The 18470-nt window shown below is 42.7% G+C and overlaps 1 pseudogene; it reads right to left on the bottom strand.

The window, feature by feature from the left end:
• Positions 1–9264: 9264 nt before the first annotated feature.
• LOC121804246 lies at positions 9265–17360 on the bottom strand (annotated as a pseudogene).
• Between the last annotated feature and the right edge of the window lie 1110 nt (positions 17361–18470).

The raw sequence follows: 18470 nt of genomic DNA, 5'->3' as shown, positions 1-18470 counted from the left end.
ACTAGCTCCAGTACGATGATTGAGTTTTTCGTGGTGAAAGCTCGGTCCCCGTACAACGTCATCCTGGGAAGAGACTGGCTCAACACAGTTCGGGCCGTTTGCTCTACTTATCACCTCACCATCAAGATTCCCACTAAAGGTGGGATAGCGGTCATCCGAGGTGATCAAAAGAGAGCAAAAGAGTGTCTGCAGATTGCGCTTAAAAGTGCCGAGCAATCAGATCGGCACCACCAAGCATAGCAATCACAGCAGCCGGAGTCAGAGGCAATGACCGAAGTCATACCGGAGCCGAATTCGATGACAGTTCAGCTGTACGAAGACGATCCATCCAGAACGGTTAAGATCGGCTTCGCGGGAACGCCTCTACTTCGGGAAAAAACCATCCAGCTCCTCAAGGAGTATAAAGACGTCTTTGCATGGTCTCCGTTGGACATGACCGGAGTGCCCCCCGAGGTAATCACTCATCGGTTAAATATTGATCCTTCGGTCCGGCCGATAAAACAGAAGCAAAGACTCTTTGCGGCAGAACGAAGTCAAGTCATCCATGACGAAGTCCGTCAATTATTGAAGGCGGATGTGTTATTCGAAGTGAAGTATCCTTCGTGGGTGGCCAATCCTGTCATGATCAAGAAAAAGGAAGGAGGATGGCGGATGTGCATAGATTTCACCGATCTAAATAAGCACTGTCCCAAAGATTGCTATCCCCTTCCGAACATAGATAAAAAAGTAGAAGCTTTGATAGGCTTTGAAATTTTTTGTTTTCTTGATCTGTACAAAGGATACCATCAAGTTTTAATGGATGAGATTGACGCTTCAAAAACGGCCTTCATTACTGATTTCGGCATTTTCGCTTATAAAAAGATGCCATTCGGTTTAAAGAATGCCGGAGCCACTTATCAAAGGATGGTAGACAAGCTTTTTCGGCACCTGATTGGAAAGGAGGTCGAAGTGTATGTTGACGATATAGTCGTCAAAAGCAAAAGCACTTCGGAGTACGAGCACAACCTCAAGTCCACTCTCAACGTGCTCAAGAAAGCCAACCTCAAACTTAATCCCCAAAAGTGTACCTTTTTGGTAGATTCGGGAAAGTTTCTGGGTTGTTGGGTTTCAAAGGACGGACTCAAGGCAAACCCCTCAAAAGTTCAAGTCGTTCAGAACATGGCAATGCCGAAGTCCATACATGACGTGCAAAGGCTAACCGGATGTCTAGCCGCACTGAATCGATTCCTTTCCCAAGCAGCCGAAAAGCAACTGCCGTTCTTCAAGGTGTTGAAAAAGGCACCAAAGTTCGAGTGGGGAGCCGAGCAGAAAAAGGCCTTTGACGAGCTCAAAAGTTATCTAGCCGAGCTTCCTATTCTCTCTGCTCCAACCGAAGCCGAAGTAATATTCTTATACTTAGCGGCATCGGATCAAACCATCAGCGCGGTGCTTGTACGAGAAGAAGGCCTAAAGCAGCTTCCCATCTATTTTACAAGCCGAGCATTAAGAGGTCCAGAAACCAGGTATCAACCTCTGGAAAAGATTGCTCTGGCATTAGTAAATGCAGCAAGGAGACTGCGGCCATACTTCTATGCTCACAAGGTATGCGTCTTAACTGATCTGCCACTTCGGCAAGTGTTGACCAAACCAGAAGCATCAGGCAGAATCGCCAAGTGGGCTATAGAGTTGGGAGAGCACACAATTGAATATCTACCTCGGAAAGCCATCAAGGGACAAGCCTTGGCAGATTTTCTTGCAGAAGCAAAGTTCGATCAAGCAATTCCTGTTATTGCCGAACAGAAGAATTCTGCCAATGCCGAACTAGCACAGCCCTTGGAATCCGAAGTAGAGCCGCCGGACTGCTGGAGCGGATTCGTAGATGGAGCTTCAAACAAGATGGGAAGTGGAGCTGGTATTTTACTTGTCGCTCCCGACGGACACGAGGTAACCTACTCACTTCGGTTCCTATTCCCCACTACTAATAATGAAGCCGAGTACGAAGCCCTCCTGGCCGGACTCCAGTTAGCGCAAAGTCTGCTCGTCAAATCTCTCAAAGTCCATTGTGATTCACAAGTCATAGTAAATCACATGTTGGGTACAAGTGAAGCTCGTGACGAGAGAATGAAGAAGTATTTGGACAAAGCGCAAAGCATCAGCCGAAGTTTCTCCTATTTTCGGATAATCCGCATTCCCAGAGCGGAAAATAGCCGAGCAGATACCTTAAGTAAGTTGGCCTCAGATCCGAGCTCAAAGGCGGAAGAATTAATGCATCGAAGCATTGATGAAGCCGAGGTACATTCAGTATCCAGCTCGCCGAACTGGATGACGCCGATCTTGCAGTATCTGGATCAAGGACAATTGCCCGAGGATAAGAGAGAAGCTCGGAAGATCACGTGCCGAGCACTTCGGTACGAACTTCATGAAGGAGTCCTCTTTAGAAAGTCTTACCTCCAGCCGTTATTGCGGTGCGTAGGACCAGAAGAGACGGACTACATCCTCAGAGAAGTTCATGAAGGATCGTGCGGTAGCCACATCGGAGCCAGAGCTTTAGCTAAAAAAGTTCTGAGATGGGGATATTATTGGCCAACCATGGTACAAGAGGCAGTGCAGCTCGTCAAGAAGTGTACGAAGTGCCAAATTCATGCAAATGTCCCAAGGATGCCGCAGACCGATCTATACACTATGCAAAGCCCTTGGCCTTTCATGCAATGGGGCATAGACATAGTGGGACCACTTCCTCAAGCTCCTCGGCAAATGAAATTCCTTATCGTTGCCGTGGACTACTTCACGAAGTGGGTGGAGGCTGAACCATTAGCTACGATAACGAGCTCAAAGGCATTGGACTTCGTCTGGAAGAACATAGTGTGCCGATTTGGCATACCCCACATCCTCATCTCGGATAATGGGACTCAGTTCACCGACAAGACGTTCAAGAATTGGTGCCAAGAGCTGAACATTCAACAGCGGTTCACTTCGGTCTCCCATCCCCAAGCAAACGGACAAACGGAAGTAACGAACCGGATTCTGGTGAAAGGGTTAAAAGCTCGGTTAGAACAAGCCAAAGGACAATGGGTAGAAAATCTCCCTCAAGTCCTATGGTCCTACCGAACTACACCCAAAACCTCCAACGGTGAAACTCCGTATAGTCTGGTGTACGGCACTGAAGCCGTAATTCCGGTGGAGATCGGCGTACCCAGTCCCCGAACTCTAAATTTCTCCTCAGAAATGAATGACGACGGACTGAGAGCAGAACTAGATCTCGCCGAAGAAAGAAGAGAATTGGCGTGCATAAAAGCAGCCAAGTATAAGGAGCAAGTAGCCCGGTATTATAACCAAAGGGTGAAAAAGCTTCAATTTCAAGTGGGAGATCTCGTCTTGAGAAACAACGAAGTAAGCCGAGCAGAAAAGCTGGGCAAACTCGAACCCACATGGGAGGGTCCATATCGGGTGTCAGAAGTCCTCGGCAAAGGGTCTTATAAATTGACTCACATGTCAGGAGAACAAGTACCCCGAACATGGCACGTCTCCAACCTCAAGAAGTTCCACTTGTAAGAGACAAAAGTCCGGTCAGTCCGTCTCGTGTCTAGTTCGGTCATAGGGGTATATGTTTTTATTTGTTTGTTTCTTACTTGTACCTTTTACTTGTCGTTTTTTAAAAAAAAGTTTAAAGTTTTTTTTCTTTCATCTTTTTCATTTTTTCTCTATGTGTTTTGTCTCTATGTGCTTGTCGTCTCTTACAAATGGTACCAAGGTATATCGTTCTTTAAAGACTGATCCCCTTTTTAGATCGATTATTAAAGACTATTGTGAGTCCAAGCTTCTAAGGAGGATACAAGACCACAATTCAGCTTAACAAGCAGTCCGTCTGAAACGAACTGCAACAAGCCAACGACTGTGAGTCCAAGCTTCCAAGGAGGATGCAAGACCACAATTCAGCTTAACAAGCACTTCGTCTGAAACGAACTGCAATAAGCCAACGATTGTGAGTCCAAGCTTCTCAGGAAGATACAAGACCACAATTCGGCTTAAGAAATAAGCACTTCGTCTGAAACGAACTGCAATAAGGGAAAGTCCGATCCACGCGATAAACCTCGCCGAATTAGGACGACCAAGTTCGGTCAAAGAAGTTTACCTCATAAGACCGAGGACGACCATGTCTAGTCAAAGAGGTTTACTGCATAAGACCACTTCGGTTAACTGGGAAAGTCCGATCCACGCGATAAAACTCGCCGAATTAGGACAAGGGAAAGTTCGATCCCGGCGACAAAAATCGCCAAATTAGAACACAAACCAAGTCCGGTCAAAGAAGTTTCCTTCATAAGATCAAAGACGAGTCCGGTCAAAGAAGCTTACTTCAAAGTCCAAATACGAGTCCGATCAAAGAAGCTCACTTCATAAGACCGATGACGAGCACGATGAAATTGTTTCGCAGAGCTGTAAGTAAGCAGTGATAAAAGCGAAAGGAAAAAATTTCATTTATTAAATCTCGTTCGGCTGACAATTCAGCTCCCCTACGAGAAGGCATTACGCCATTACAAAGGACTATTCTACTGTCCTCGGTTGCTAAAGTTAAGCCACCTATCTGCAAAATCCTCTGGAAGCCGAGTTCGGTTGTTCCGAGCAGATGAAGAATAAGCAGGTCGACGAGATGCTATCCTCGACCCAACACCTCTTCCGCGAGCCCCAGAAGCTCTAACCCCTCGGCGATGAAGAGTCTCTGCAATAAGCATCTGCTGATCTTGCTCGCTCATAGTCACAACTCCTCGGCGAATTTCAGTCCGTCCCTGTCTTGACGATTCCGGTTGCTCCTGAGCCCGTTCTCGTCTTGACGTTTCCGGCTGTTCCGGAGTTCGTTGTTGACTTGGAGTAGGATTTTGAACAAGGGAACCAGAGGCTTGATCTGGAGTGCGAGCATCTGTTGGCGGGAAATGCCTAAGGAATCTCTCGATTGAGGGACGCCGGGAAAGAATGATGTCGTACCGAGAAGCCCAGCGCCGTAATGATTTCACAACTTGTTGGCAAGCCGAGCTCTCCAGCGCATTGTTCCTCCGGAGTACATGATATTCCTCCCACAGTTCGTCAACTCGACTCTGAACATCTGATATGGTCACTCCCCCGCGCACACGGATGTAATCCTCGTACGCAGTCCTCTCAGCAATGGTCGTATTCAGCTCGGCCTCCAGATCCTTCTTATCGGACTCTAAGTCCTTATTATCGGCCTCCAGCTTCACTAAACGAGCCAGAAGCTCGTCATTCTTCGTCTGATCGGCTATAGCTCTTTTCTCAGCTTCGTCAAAAGCCGAAGAGTACAGCCGTTTCCAGTGAAGTATCTCCATCTCCTTGAGTACAAAGCAGCTATATTAGTTCGGCAGCTGTACCGAGCAGATAGTAAAATACAACAGGAATAAAGGCGAGTACGAAAAGCTATACGAAGACAAGTGTAGAGAATTTTTCATTCACAAGGAAAATTTTTTACACTAGGAGGGCTTCAAGGCCATTTTACAAGGAAGAAACTAGACTAAGAGAAGGGAGACGAAATCATACTCCGCCAGCTTCGTCTCCGGCTCCTCGGTCTGGTTCAGCTTCTTTCTCCTGAGCTACCTCAGCCTCGGCCTCGCATCCTGCCGGCCTCGCCTCCGCCTCCTGATCGGCTTCCTTCTCCGGATGCCCGGCCCGCTCGACTTCGGCCTCCTGCTCCAGCGGCTCGGCCTCACCCTCTCCGTTGTAAGTCGAAGCGGGTGAAACGGGTCCCACGGAGGCAAAGATAGCCTCCAGGTTCTCGTCCCGATCAGCTCGACAACTCCGGACTCGGTCTGCAGAAAGCAGGACCGAGGATGAAGCGAGCTCCTCAAGGAGCGGCAGATTCTGAAGCCGAGCTGCTATCTCTCGGCTGTACAGAGGCAGCACGACGTCGGCCCCCTGCTCGCCCTTATCGGTAATTAGCCTTACCAGACTACCGACAAAGGCCGAAAACTGGCCGCTCAAAAAGAGTTTCTCCGTGTAAACACGGAGAGCCTCCCCCTGGGCAGCCACGGCGGCAGCCTCCTTCTGAGCCTCCCGGTGCTTCGTCTGCTCTTGCAGGATGATGAGCTGGTTTTTGGCTGACCGGGCTTCATCCTGAGCCGAGATCCTAGCAGCTCGGGCCCTCTCAAATTTGGCCTCAGCCTGTTCGGCCAGACTACGAGCAAGATGCAACTTCTTCTGCATCTCCTCGTAGTCGTGGGATGCTTTGGAGAGCTCCACAGAGACGAGCTTGGCTCTCTGAAGATGAACAAGGAAAAAACTCAACAGAATGGCCATCAAAAAATGTGGAAAAGAAGCCAAGTCAGAAAGCTTACCTCCACAAAATTCGTCGGCCATTGAAAAGGCTCAGGGACGTGTTCCGGGATGTCTGCAACCACCTCGGAGATGACCAGGTCTTTCCCCGGCACTCTTGGGGACTCATGAAATTTCCCCTTCCCTTTAGCCGAACACGGCTCCGGCTCTTTCGGATCCGAAGAAGAGGTTTTTTGCCTCTTCGGATTCTTCTCGGCTTCAGACGCCGAGCGAGGGGCTCTCTGCCTCTCCGGCTCCACAAGCTCGGAGGACTTTCGGATAGCCTTATTCAGCAAGTTCACTGTCAAAAAAAAAAAAAAAAAAAAAAACAACAAAGTCAGATTTTCTTCGTTAAAGCAGTAGAGCATAAAGATAAAGAGAAATCCTCACCCTCGGCCTCTTCGTCCGAAGACGAGATGTCGAACACGACGTCGCCCTTGACGAGCTCAGACTCCGTGTATTGTTTCCTAACTATGGGAATCTTGTTGAGCTCGCCATCGAGCTCGTCCAACGGTTCAGGCCGAGGATGACGGATAACGGACTTCGGCCCTCTCCAGGGAAAACTAGGAGCCGCGGTCCTATCATAGTAGAAGAAGCGGTTTTGCCACTTCGGCCACTTCGTTTTACAAAAGGCCCTAAAGGGCTGTACAGGGATCAAGTAAAACCAAGACCCCTTCCTCTTAAATTGAAAGAATTTAAGGATCGCCTTCAAAGACAAATCCCTTCCTAACTTACGGAGTTCGGCAGCGAAGGCCGACAAGTGCCTCCAAGAGTTCGGAGTCACCTGGCCTAAAGGAAGCTGAAAAAAATCTAGTAAATCTATAAAGGCAGAAGGGAGGGGGAAACGAAGCCCGCATTCTAAGCAGGCCTCGTACACGGTGGCGTAACCCTCCGGCGGGGAGTCAGCCCTATGATCACCGTCAGGTACCACCGCCTTCCCCCCAGGAAAAAAGTATTTTTCGGGTAGGGATATCACAGTATCCTTACTCAAAATACTATGGAAATACTCTACGGTCTTCTCCCCGGACTCTTTCCGGCCAGAAGACCCCTTACCGCCTCTCCTACCGCTACCCGACTCCGAAGAAGAAGAAGAAGACATTTTTCTTACTTTTTGAAGGTGAAGAAAGTCTGAAGAAATTCTTGAAAGCGGAGAGAGAATTTTCGCAAAAAAGAGAGAGTGCAGAAGAAGCAGTCGCAAAAGTGCTTCAATGATGAAGAAAGGAGGTATTTATCAGATTCGGCGAAGATTTCAAAATCGTCGCACCGTTTCGAATCCCACCTTTTCAGGATTCAACGGCCGGATTTTACTGTCGCATTTAATGCAGTCACGTGCAAGGCACGTCCCCTGACATCAGCCTCCCCCTTGCCTTTATCCAGAATGCCGAAGTGACTCACTTCGCCGAAGTGATTCACTTCGCCCTTCGGGGGGGGGGTAGTGATGGGGTGCGTACTAAACAAGCCCAACAGCAATGACGGCCCATCAGCCCAAAGCCCAAGGAAGAGTATGAGTTCGGCATTACCAAAGAGTTCGGCCTCAGCCTACAGCTCGGTAAAAGCCAACCAATCAAGCTCTGCTCTCAGGTCGGCATCAAGCTCTACTCTCAGATCGGCAACCAAAGCAGTTCGGTCTCAGTATTCGACCGAACAAGGAGTTAGTAGACCCATACAGGATTTCCACAACTTCCAACACACCCACTACCACGTGGTGTCAACTCAGGCCACGATCGTAGGCCATGACCTACGCTACATCCACGATCTTAGGCCATGACCTACACGACATCCACGACTTAGGGTGGTGATGCAAGCCACGATCTTAGTTCAATATATAAATAGAACTTAGATCTGATAGACGAGGGTTAAGCTCTCTAGAGATAAAATATCATATAGCAAGTCTGTGTTGTAAGCTGTAATCCCAGATCAAGCAATACAATCTTGCCCTCCCTTCTTCCCGTGGACGTAGATTTACTTCAGTAAATCGAACCACGTAAATTCTTTGTGTCGTAGTCTTTATTCTCTACCAGCATTTACTAACATCAGAAATTCGCGGATTCATCACTCTTCAATTGCATCATTCCTGCCGAACAACCCTCATCCCAAGACGACGTCGTTAAGGGGGATATTACCAATACTGGCATTGTCCAAGCGCCAGAGAAATCAGACCGCCGATGACAAGGCAGCGTTCGTTTCTCAGGTCAGAATCTAACATTACCAATTTATCACTGCAGATTCTTCTTCTTTGAAAAAAATAGATCGTGTAGCGTTTGAAAGTGACCACCTCCATTTTCATTCACAACCACATATTGTTTGTTTGTGGTCGTAAATTGACTTGGCAGAGAGATCATGTGCTAATACACAAGTTCGATTACTACCATTTACCCTTATACTCCCACCGTCCCTGTATAAATAGCTATGCCAATACATAAATTATAGTACTCCCCATGTTCCCTCTCATTTTGGCAAAGAGTCTAATAAATGGATGTTTAGCATATTAAGTAGATAAATAAAGAAGTCAGAATTATAAAAAAATTAGAGATAATAGAGTAAAAAGTTAATAAAGTAAGATAGAGTAAGGTTAAAGTGAGAAAAAAATATTAATTATTACTCCTTTCGTGTCTCGTCTAAGATGTCACACTTTCGTTTTTGGTTTGTTCCAAATAAGATAAACACATATCTATTATGGATAACTTTCTCTCTCTAATTAATACATCTAACTATTTTTTATTTTTCTAATTAAATATTCAATTATTTTTCTCTCTATTTAATAATTACACATATTCTTTCTCTCTCCAATAAAACACATTATCAAACAACTCCTAAAATCTCATGCCGACTAAGAAATGTATCATCTTAGCTGGGATGGAAGAAATACTACATATTAAAATAACTCAACTATGAGGGAACTTATCAAAATGAAAAATTGACTTAACTATGAGGGAACAAACAAGGGAGGGTGTTAAGTAAATTGGATAACACAATTTGTTAAAAAGAATTAGGTATTCTTCAAGTTAAAAGGACAATGTTGAGGAATACATCTCTAAGTAGGTGGATTGATATTTGGGCAGGAAGATGTGAAGTATTTGGTGCAGTTAGGAGGCGCATCCGTCGCAGGTCAAATACGGAAGCATTATATTTCCAGAGATCACTCAGCCCAATCTTGCACAGGGCCTTGTTCATCATATTCGCTCCTGTTACAGTTGTTCCTGTGCTACTCTCCAAACAAGGCCGTGTTTGATTCAATTCTTCTGCACAAACCAGACACACTTGCAACTTAACAACAATGTAGCTAATTTATTATCTCAAATGAAAACTCCCAAATTCTTAATATCTTTTCCTCTGAATACTCTTCTGCATCACACAATCTCGTAGTTCTACTTAGTTTTGTATGACATGATATAGACTTCATTTACTTGCAGCAGACTAAGTATGCATTCCATCCTTGAAGCCGATATTCACGAGCTGCGTCGGCAGAATTATCCGCATTTATGATTCCGCGGCCAACTATTATAACGTCGCTGCCTCTCTCTTCAATAACCTGAAACAAGAATACCAGAAATCAATGACAATGATGATAAATATGAATAAAAAAAGTGGCAAATCTAGTTATTTTTAATTTCTGGAATAACCCAAATTTTAAAAATGAAATACAATACGATTCACAAAATATGAAAATGAAAATCAATAAAGATTTGTGATTGACAAATGATGTAAATTTGTTAACTAAATCAAAGTGGCAAAAAAATTGGTAATACCATAACTTAAAAGTATTTTATACTTAAATGCATAACTAGATAACACGTATTTAAGCGTTTTAGTTCGCAATACACATTTGAAAATATGGAATGAACCAAAATGTCATTAGAGTGAACTAAATCCTTCACGGATATAAAAGAAACAACAATCAGTGCAGTAAACTAAGAAGTAACAAAATGTCATTAGAGTGAACTAAGAAGAAATAAGTTATCTTGCTAAAACCCTAAACAAGGTGAGATAGAACAAGCTGCATCACTATATGTGCTAATCTACTTTGATTATAACTATAAGAAATGAAAAGTAGTTGATAGAGTAAAGGCTGGTGACAATAAAGAGCACAAGGAGAGCTCGACAAAATGCCCCAAAGGATAACTCACTCACAATGTGTTTGACAAAATACTCAAATGAAACAATAATTAATTCTGGTAAACAACTCTCGGCTTTATTGAATAAAGTGAATGGAAAGGAAATGAGTAACAAGAATAATCCTCACAAAGGAGGCCTGCGATTAATCGCCCTCTAAACTGATCTTCCCGGATGATTAAACCATTCAGAGGACTCTCTAATTTATAGGTGATTAGCGTAACAAGAAGTTACTAAAATAAAGGAAACTAAATAACAGAAGTAGACTAATGACTGCCGAGATCTTCAAGCTGCTATAACAACTTCATTCCACCAAATCCTCCATTTCGGTTAGCCCAGCTACTCCCTCCATATCCTCCTTTTTGGTTGGCCAAACAACCTCTCGATTTCCCCGCGTGTACACCCTCCAGTCCCTGTCCGTATCAGTAGTAGATCGGGTAAAAAATCACTTACAGACTCTGGAGTATTATATTGTTGGCTCAATGCATCTCCACCTTTTACCATTTGAACACCAGGAGTGGCGTGAATAAAGGATGGATTTCCTGGTCCACTAGGCCATGAAACCAATAACAAAATCTGAATGATCCTCCGCAATTTTCACAGCTGCAGAAGTGTAGTCGCCAGTAGCAAAGTTACCAAGAGAACTCATTTCAGCAAGCAGCAACCAACCTCTGCCATGTGATAAAACCTATCACATCAGAAAAACATGATATAGTAACTGTCGTATTTCATAACATCTTATGGCTCAAACCGAGCCAAAAGGAATACTCCCTCCGTCGCTGAAAAGTATGACCATTTGGATTGACACGAGTTTTAATGTATAATTGGTAAAGTAAGAAAGAGAGAGATAAAGGGCAGTGTAAGTAGTATTAGTGGAAAGTGAGCTTCACATCTAGTGTAATGGTATAAGTTGTAAATAAAATTATATGTAGAGGTAATGTGTTGTTTAACTATTCCAAAATTAGAAAATTTATACTCCCTCCGTCCCACTTTAGGAGTCCCAGTTGAGTTCGGCACGGGTTTTAAGAAATGTAAAAGAAAGTTGTGAAAAAAGATAGTAGAATGTGGGTCCTACTTTTTAATATTAGTTTTATAATAAAATGTGAGTGGAAAAATGTTAGTGGAATGTGAGGCCTAATACCATTTATGGAATATTCTAACCGGGACTCCTAAAGTGGGACACCCAAAAATGGTAAACCGGGACTCCTAAAATGGGACGGAGGGAGTACTTTTCAAGGACGGATTAATAAGGAAATAGTTCATTATATGAGCATTTGTTATATCTGCCCAGTCCAATATATGGAAGATACCAGAAAACAAGTGAAAAATCTTAAGGAAAGCAGCCAAAAAATATACTCCCAAATGCAATATAAGAGTACTCTGCATACTGCATGCTGACTGTGTTGCCAATGTCAGCAAACTTCCGGTCTTTAAATATCAAGAAATTATGTTTATCATATGCAGAATTAGTCTCTACAAGATTTACTTCATGCCTTGTAACAAACCTTTCTTAGAAACACTTGATTTTCATAATGTATGTATGCTTATAAATAGGGCAAATAAAATGAGAATATGAACTTCAGAAAATTTTCTGTTAAGAGAAGATAGTCCCCTTTAATAGATAATCATGATGACATGAAGCAACCTCGTGTAATAAGTTAATAAAGTATTGGTGCAAAGCATGTCCAGTCAGTACAAGTAAGACAAAAACAGGAGAAATCTTTAAAATCCTAATATATGATACTGCAACTAATGATAAACCAAGGCGGGACCATCACCATCTTTGGAGCAACCTTAGAAATACGTATACCGTGAGATGTCCTATAAATCCTAGGGGCAATATGTAGTTCCATCAATTTCTAATGTATGAGGAAAATTATGCTCAGAAGTTAGCAATTTACTGAACGGAGTTTAGATCCAAAATCAGGTAAAGTATCTCAACATGCAGATCTCTGGTCCAACCTGCAGAAATATTCAAACAAAGGTCACCAATCTTTAGCAGGAATAACCACATGCAAAGTAATTAACTCAGTTACAAATATACTACTCCTTCTGTGACATTATCTCGAACAATTTCTTTCCCATTGGGTTCTTCACCATTTTTGCCCTCTCTTCATATGGAAGTCTATCTCTGACCCCAGCAGTTGTTGGTGCCACTGATGCTGGTACTGACACCTTTTGGTTCTCCTCCAAGAATCTTTCAGCCATCTTCTGAGTCTCCTCGGAAACTCTTTCCTTTTCCTTCAGTATCCTGACCATTTCCCTCAGTGTCACCATAGAGTGCAATACAATTCCTTTTTCTGCCAAATTCTCCCGCCCTCCCTGTTCCCTGTATGATGATACATAGATTTTCAAAGAATAGTTTTCAGTATGCAGAAATGAGCGCGCATCACCTTTTATGTGCATCTACTAGGACATACTAGTGGTGCACAAACATGCAATCAAGCAAAATATACTGGCAAGTGAATGCAGATGCATCCAAATTCCAAGCCGAGAAAGTACAAGGACGGGCGCTCTAATGAATGACAATATGTTTTAGGGTCATTTTCTTTAAGTGATACGATGGATGGATAGATAAAACAAATCAACACTAATCTATCATTTGCTTTCATGGATTGATAATTCTTGAACTTGTTAGACAATCTTAACCTTCAAATACTCAATCATATGTCATATCAATCTATCCCATCATTCAAAGTAAATTCCATGATCACTTGATAATCTGGCTGTTGGACACAGAAATCTGACAGTTACAATAAAATATAGGGCAAACTGTATTAAAAGTCACAAACTTTTTTCATTTTTCGGCTTTTCCCACGAACTAAAAAATTGGCATATAATGTCATGAACTTTATATTCGTTTGCCGTTTTCCCATGACTGGTTTTCCGGCCATAAAGCAAGCTGACGTGGCTGCTAAGTGTATAAGTTGACATGACTGTTGTCATGTCAAACTACCCAAAAAGTCACAAACTATTCCCATTTTCTAGTTTTTCCTACGAATTAAAAAATTGTCCTGTTGACGTGTCCTTTTAAGCTAACGTGGTTGCTGAGAGCGTGATGAGTGTGTATTGACGCGTTAAAATTAAGCTTACTCGTATTTTAGCCCACAAAATCCCCAAATTTAGCGTAATTCACCTCCATTTTTACCCTAAATTCATCCTCAAATTCCTTTCACGTCACTCTCAAATCGGTGCCGACGACAATGAGCACGATGGCGGCGAGGGGCTTCTGCGCGCTGGCGGAGGAGTCACTTTCCTATTTTTTAAAGCCGCCACGTCGACTGACCGCGGCTTCTTCCTGCTCTGCTTCCTACACAGGATAAATAATACTCCCTTCGTCCCAAGATAAGTGAAGCACTTCTTTTTGGCACGAAATATAAGGAATTCATATTTAAATAGTTAAAGTGGAGAGAGTAAGGTCTGAGAGAGAGAAAAGTAGAGGAATGAAGAGAGAATAAAGTATGTGGAGAATAAAGTAAGTGAGATTTTTTTGCTAAAAAGGGATAATTAATTTTGGGCAAATTGGGGGGGGGGGGGTTCGGCCTCAAATAATTAATTTCATTTATTGATGAGTTTTAATTATATTAATAGGCCATGTAAAATTTCAAAGATGCAATTGCAATCCCTCTAACTAGACATGCATATTCCAACAACATTACAGAAAAGGATCTTTTCCTTGAATTTTAGTCGTAACCCTTCCATTTATCATACTACACCACAATCAAGCAATCCAACCACAAAACTTAAGCATTTAGTTGGACATACTAAAAACTGTATTACAAACAACCAAATTAAATTCAAACAGAAACATGGAATAATTGAAGCATAATCCAATCATATATCAATTTCATACATTTTGCAAAATATTATAAAACCAATATGATCTATCACATTTTGCACAATATGATCTATCATATGATCTATCACATGTATACTTCACTTATACGACTATGGAGTGTATTTCGAAGTGTTCAATCCCCTTATTCTTCCTGGTTGACAATCTCTTGTACACTTTGCTCATGATCTTCCCAACCCCGCCGCGTGATGAACCCTCCGCAACTGGTCGAGGTTGGACATGGATGTTCTTAACAACCTCTTCTTCCTCATTTTCCTATTCTCTTTCATCATTTTCTTCTTCTCCTTCATCATCATCTCCTTCTTCAACTTGTACAGGAGGCACAAACTGATAATTTTGGAAGAATGAATCGACTGATGCAGGGGCTCCACTCCATTGTGGCACATCTTGGCTTTGTGAATAGGGGCAACGATTCCAATCAGGCTCAGGCTGGCTTGGAGAATACAGGGGACGGTCCCACTGTGATTGAGACTCATGCGCCGGATATGAAGACCACTGAGGTGGGTCATGCTCTGGATTCATCGGCTCTGGTACTACATAATCGGGATGCGGCTGCGACATCCTAAGGCATGACCACATCTTGGTGTTGGGAAGCCGGGTACTCCACGACGTGGTGGAAGTACTTGTGGTTGATAAGGCATGACCACATCTTGGTGTTGGGAAGCCGGGTACTCCATGACATCGGCGTGGTTCGTAGACTGAAGGACATGCCTAGCAATTTCTCGAATCTGTAGCATTCTTGGGTCCATTTCTTCTTCAGTAGTTAAATGAAAAATCTGCTGAAAACCCTCAACCTAGATAAAAAAAACATACAAATATGAATACGAAACAATCTTTAACACATGAAAGCTTATAGTTTAATATAACAAACTTACAAGTAATCCCATCGAAGAAGCCGACTCGTTCATCCCATCAGTTGACCGTACCCCAAGCTGAGTTAGGTACGTCACTGTTATCTTGTTATACCACGCCATGTACCCCGGACTCATAGGAATGTTAATGGACATCGCTGCGGCGTCTTCGGTTGCCTGGAACCTTTTATACCTTAGGTCCTATTCCCCAATGTATAACTGATGCATGTTTTTCCAATTGTTACCATTCTTACCACGCCGATCATTTTTGCTCAAATGATCGGCATTTTTTAGCATCCTATCTACATATTGAGGAATATCCTGGTACCGATTAAACTGTCGTCGCACTCGTCTAGCCTCATGTGCCTCGACATAGGACCAACATACCAAGTAAGTGTCGCACAAGGAACATCCATTTACATCACTGCAGTAGTCAGGAAGTATGCAATGTGCATATGGAGTCCACACAAACTACAAACCAGCAATGCAATCTGCTATCTCTCTCGCCTCACGTTTACCCTTTCCGCCTCCCTCCCGTCTGATTTATGCAAATTAGAGACGCATGAGCCTCATGCATCTCTCCCTAAGACGCATGACAGTCATGCGTCGTCTAATAAAATAAAAAATCAAAGGTGACGCATGATGGAGATGCGTCTCTCCCTATGACGCATGACACTTATGCGTCTTTAAAAATTTTTTAAAAAACAAACGACTCATGCCTCTCATGCGTCTTTGTGTAAGACGCATCTCTGTGATGCATTTCATTAACGAGATACGCATGACCCTCATGCATCTCTCCCAAAGCAGGAACAAAAAAAGTCCACTACACTTATTGAATGTTAATTGTAGTCTACAACAACAAAAGAATTAACCCTGGCGCCGCTAGAGAGCTTTTCTTCCCTTCGCCGCCGCCACTTGTGGCAATAGCCAGAGTTTTGGGGCACATGGTGTCAAGAGGCTTCCCACAAAGAGAAGTGTCGAGAAGTTATTTCTTTGATTTTCCAACAAGGCCTTTTGGAATGGAGTCGTTTAATTTGTTGAAAGATACGTTGAATTGTTCGAGATTTGGGAGCTAGAGTGATTATTCTAAAAAAACAAAATTGAGATTGAAACCATACATTCAAACCAGAAAATTGACTAATTTTTAACAAATCAAAAAATTGAACATTCAATCAAAATTGACCAAAAATCAATCGGTTGAAATGGAAAAAATTGAAATTGGATTACGACAGAATTCCCGTGAGAAGAAATCGCGACGGGAGAATGGGAAAAGTTCGTGGGAAAAAACGGAAAATAGGAAAAGGTTGTGACTTTTAGGGCTAATGAATTTCCGACGTTTTCCACGTCAGATTTCAGGCTTGCCACGTGCGCAAGATTTCAACCGGAAAACTCTAGGGTCGGGTCAAATGGGAAATTCCAACAACCCGGTAAAGTTCATGACATTATATGCCAATTTTTTAGTTCGTGAGAAAAACCGGAAAATGGAAAAAGTTTGTGATTTTAAGGTAGTTTGCCCTAAAATATAATAATAAGCCTAGTGTCTTCGTCAAGAAGCCAACAGGCGAAAGGAAAGCAAATTAGCACCCTAAAATGAGAACTAAGATGTTGCTTTGGTGATACTAAATTGCAGATATTTCAATCAGACTGATTACATATTTTTGCACATTGAGAAATGAGTTAAAACCCTAGGCAGTAGTAATAATAAGGAAACAACAATCAATGCAGTAAATTTGTTAGCATGAACAGATATAAAAGAAACAAATACCGGAAATAGCTAGCAGAGTAATTCTCTTTTCACCATCAATCATAACAACCGCGTCGGTGACTTTCATCCCGGCCGCGCGGAAAGGCGTCGCCGTCTCAATAACGGAGGCGCCGCTGGTGACGAGGTCTTCGACGACGAGACAAGTCTGATTTCTCCGAAACCCGCCTTCAATAGCGTTGGCGGGGCCGTAGTCCTTGATCTCCTTGTGGCGCATGACCATCGGAACGCCGGAAGAGACGGAAAAGCAGGTGGCGATGGGGAGAGCGGTGTAGGCGACGCCATAGACGACGTCATAGCGGGAGGAGGAAGGGATGGCGGCGACGAGACCGCGGGAAATCTGGCGGAGGAGGGAAGGGTTGGAGACTATGAGGTGGAGGTCCATGTAGATTGGGGAGGAGATGCCCGATTTGAGCTTGAAGTCGCCGAATTTGACGGCGGAGATGTCGTGGAGCTGCAGAATCAGCGACTCCATTGTTGGTGGTGAAAGGGGTTTAGATCAATGCTTGAGGTTTTAGATTTTGGCGACCATGCGGAGTAGAGCTGGACTGAAGTCACAAATCCACTATTTTTATTTTTCTCTGCATTCCTTACTCCCACCGTCGCCAATAAGGATCACCTCCAACAATTCCTGCTCCATCTCCTAATACACACACAACCATGGGTGATGGACCACCATCGCTAATCATGTTTGTGTGTGTATTAGGAGATAGGAGTAGGAATTGTTGTAGGTGATCCATTGGGCTCCGTCCCACGTCGCAATTCCTTTTTTAGTTTGTCCTATAAGATGTCACATTTCTTTTTTCTAAGTTCTCTTTCACATTAATATAAATATACTATTTTTTCTTTCCATCAACACACAAAATAACATCTCCTCAATTCTTATGTCATTCTCCAACTATGACATCTATTATGGGCTGGAAGGAGTGTAAAATTTCGAATAACAACCTTAATTTTCGATAATCAGAATTTATAATCGAAAATTATCGAGTATGTTTCGAAGGTTCAAAGTAAAAATACTAAAGGCCATTTTTGGTCCTACACATACTACGATTTTATAATTTTGTTCATCAACATTATCTTTTGAATTATTGCATCTTGAATCAATGAAAATGATCCGAATTTAGTCCATCTTCCACAGTGGCATGACCGTTAGTTTTTTTACGGAACCTTAAAAAAAGGATTACTTCGGTGACATTATCATTTGTTATGGACCTGTTTTTTAAAAAGTGAATGTTTTGGACCAAATTTGTAGTATTTTGGTAATATGTTTAGGACCAAAATTGACATTTACTCTTGAAAAAATCCCTAAATTTTGTTGGTAATTTTTAGTTATTATATTTAGTCTTTTCTTTATAATATAAACAATTATTCATATGTATATTTGTGAAATTAAAGGATTGTTATTAGAGAATAAGTCTTCTCACAAAAAACATTTCCTAATTTAGAAATTTTCTATTTTTAAAGAACTGACTATAATGAAAATAAATTTTTTTAAAAGACGGATGGGTACAAAATATATATACATCCCCTACCAAAAATATTTTTTACGTCTGCCCCAGACTAGGCCGATACGATGTCAGACACGTCATAG

Source organism: Salvia splendens, chromosome 1, assembly GCF_004379255.2.
Source record: "Salvia splendens isolate huo1 chromosome 1, SspV2, whole genome shotgun sequence".
In the NCBI taxonomy this organism is placed as follows: domain Eukaryota; kingdom Viridiplantae; phylum Streptophyta; class Magnoliopsida; order Lamiales; family Lamiaceae; genus Salvia; species Salvia splendens.
The sequence above is the reverse complement of the archived record's forward strand: the minus strand, read 5'-3'. Positions and strand labels throughout refer to the sequence as shown.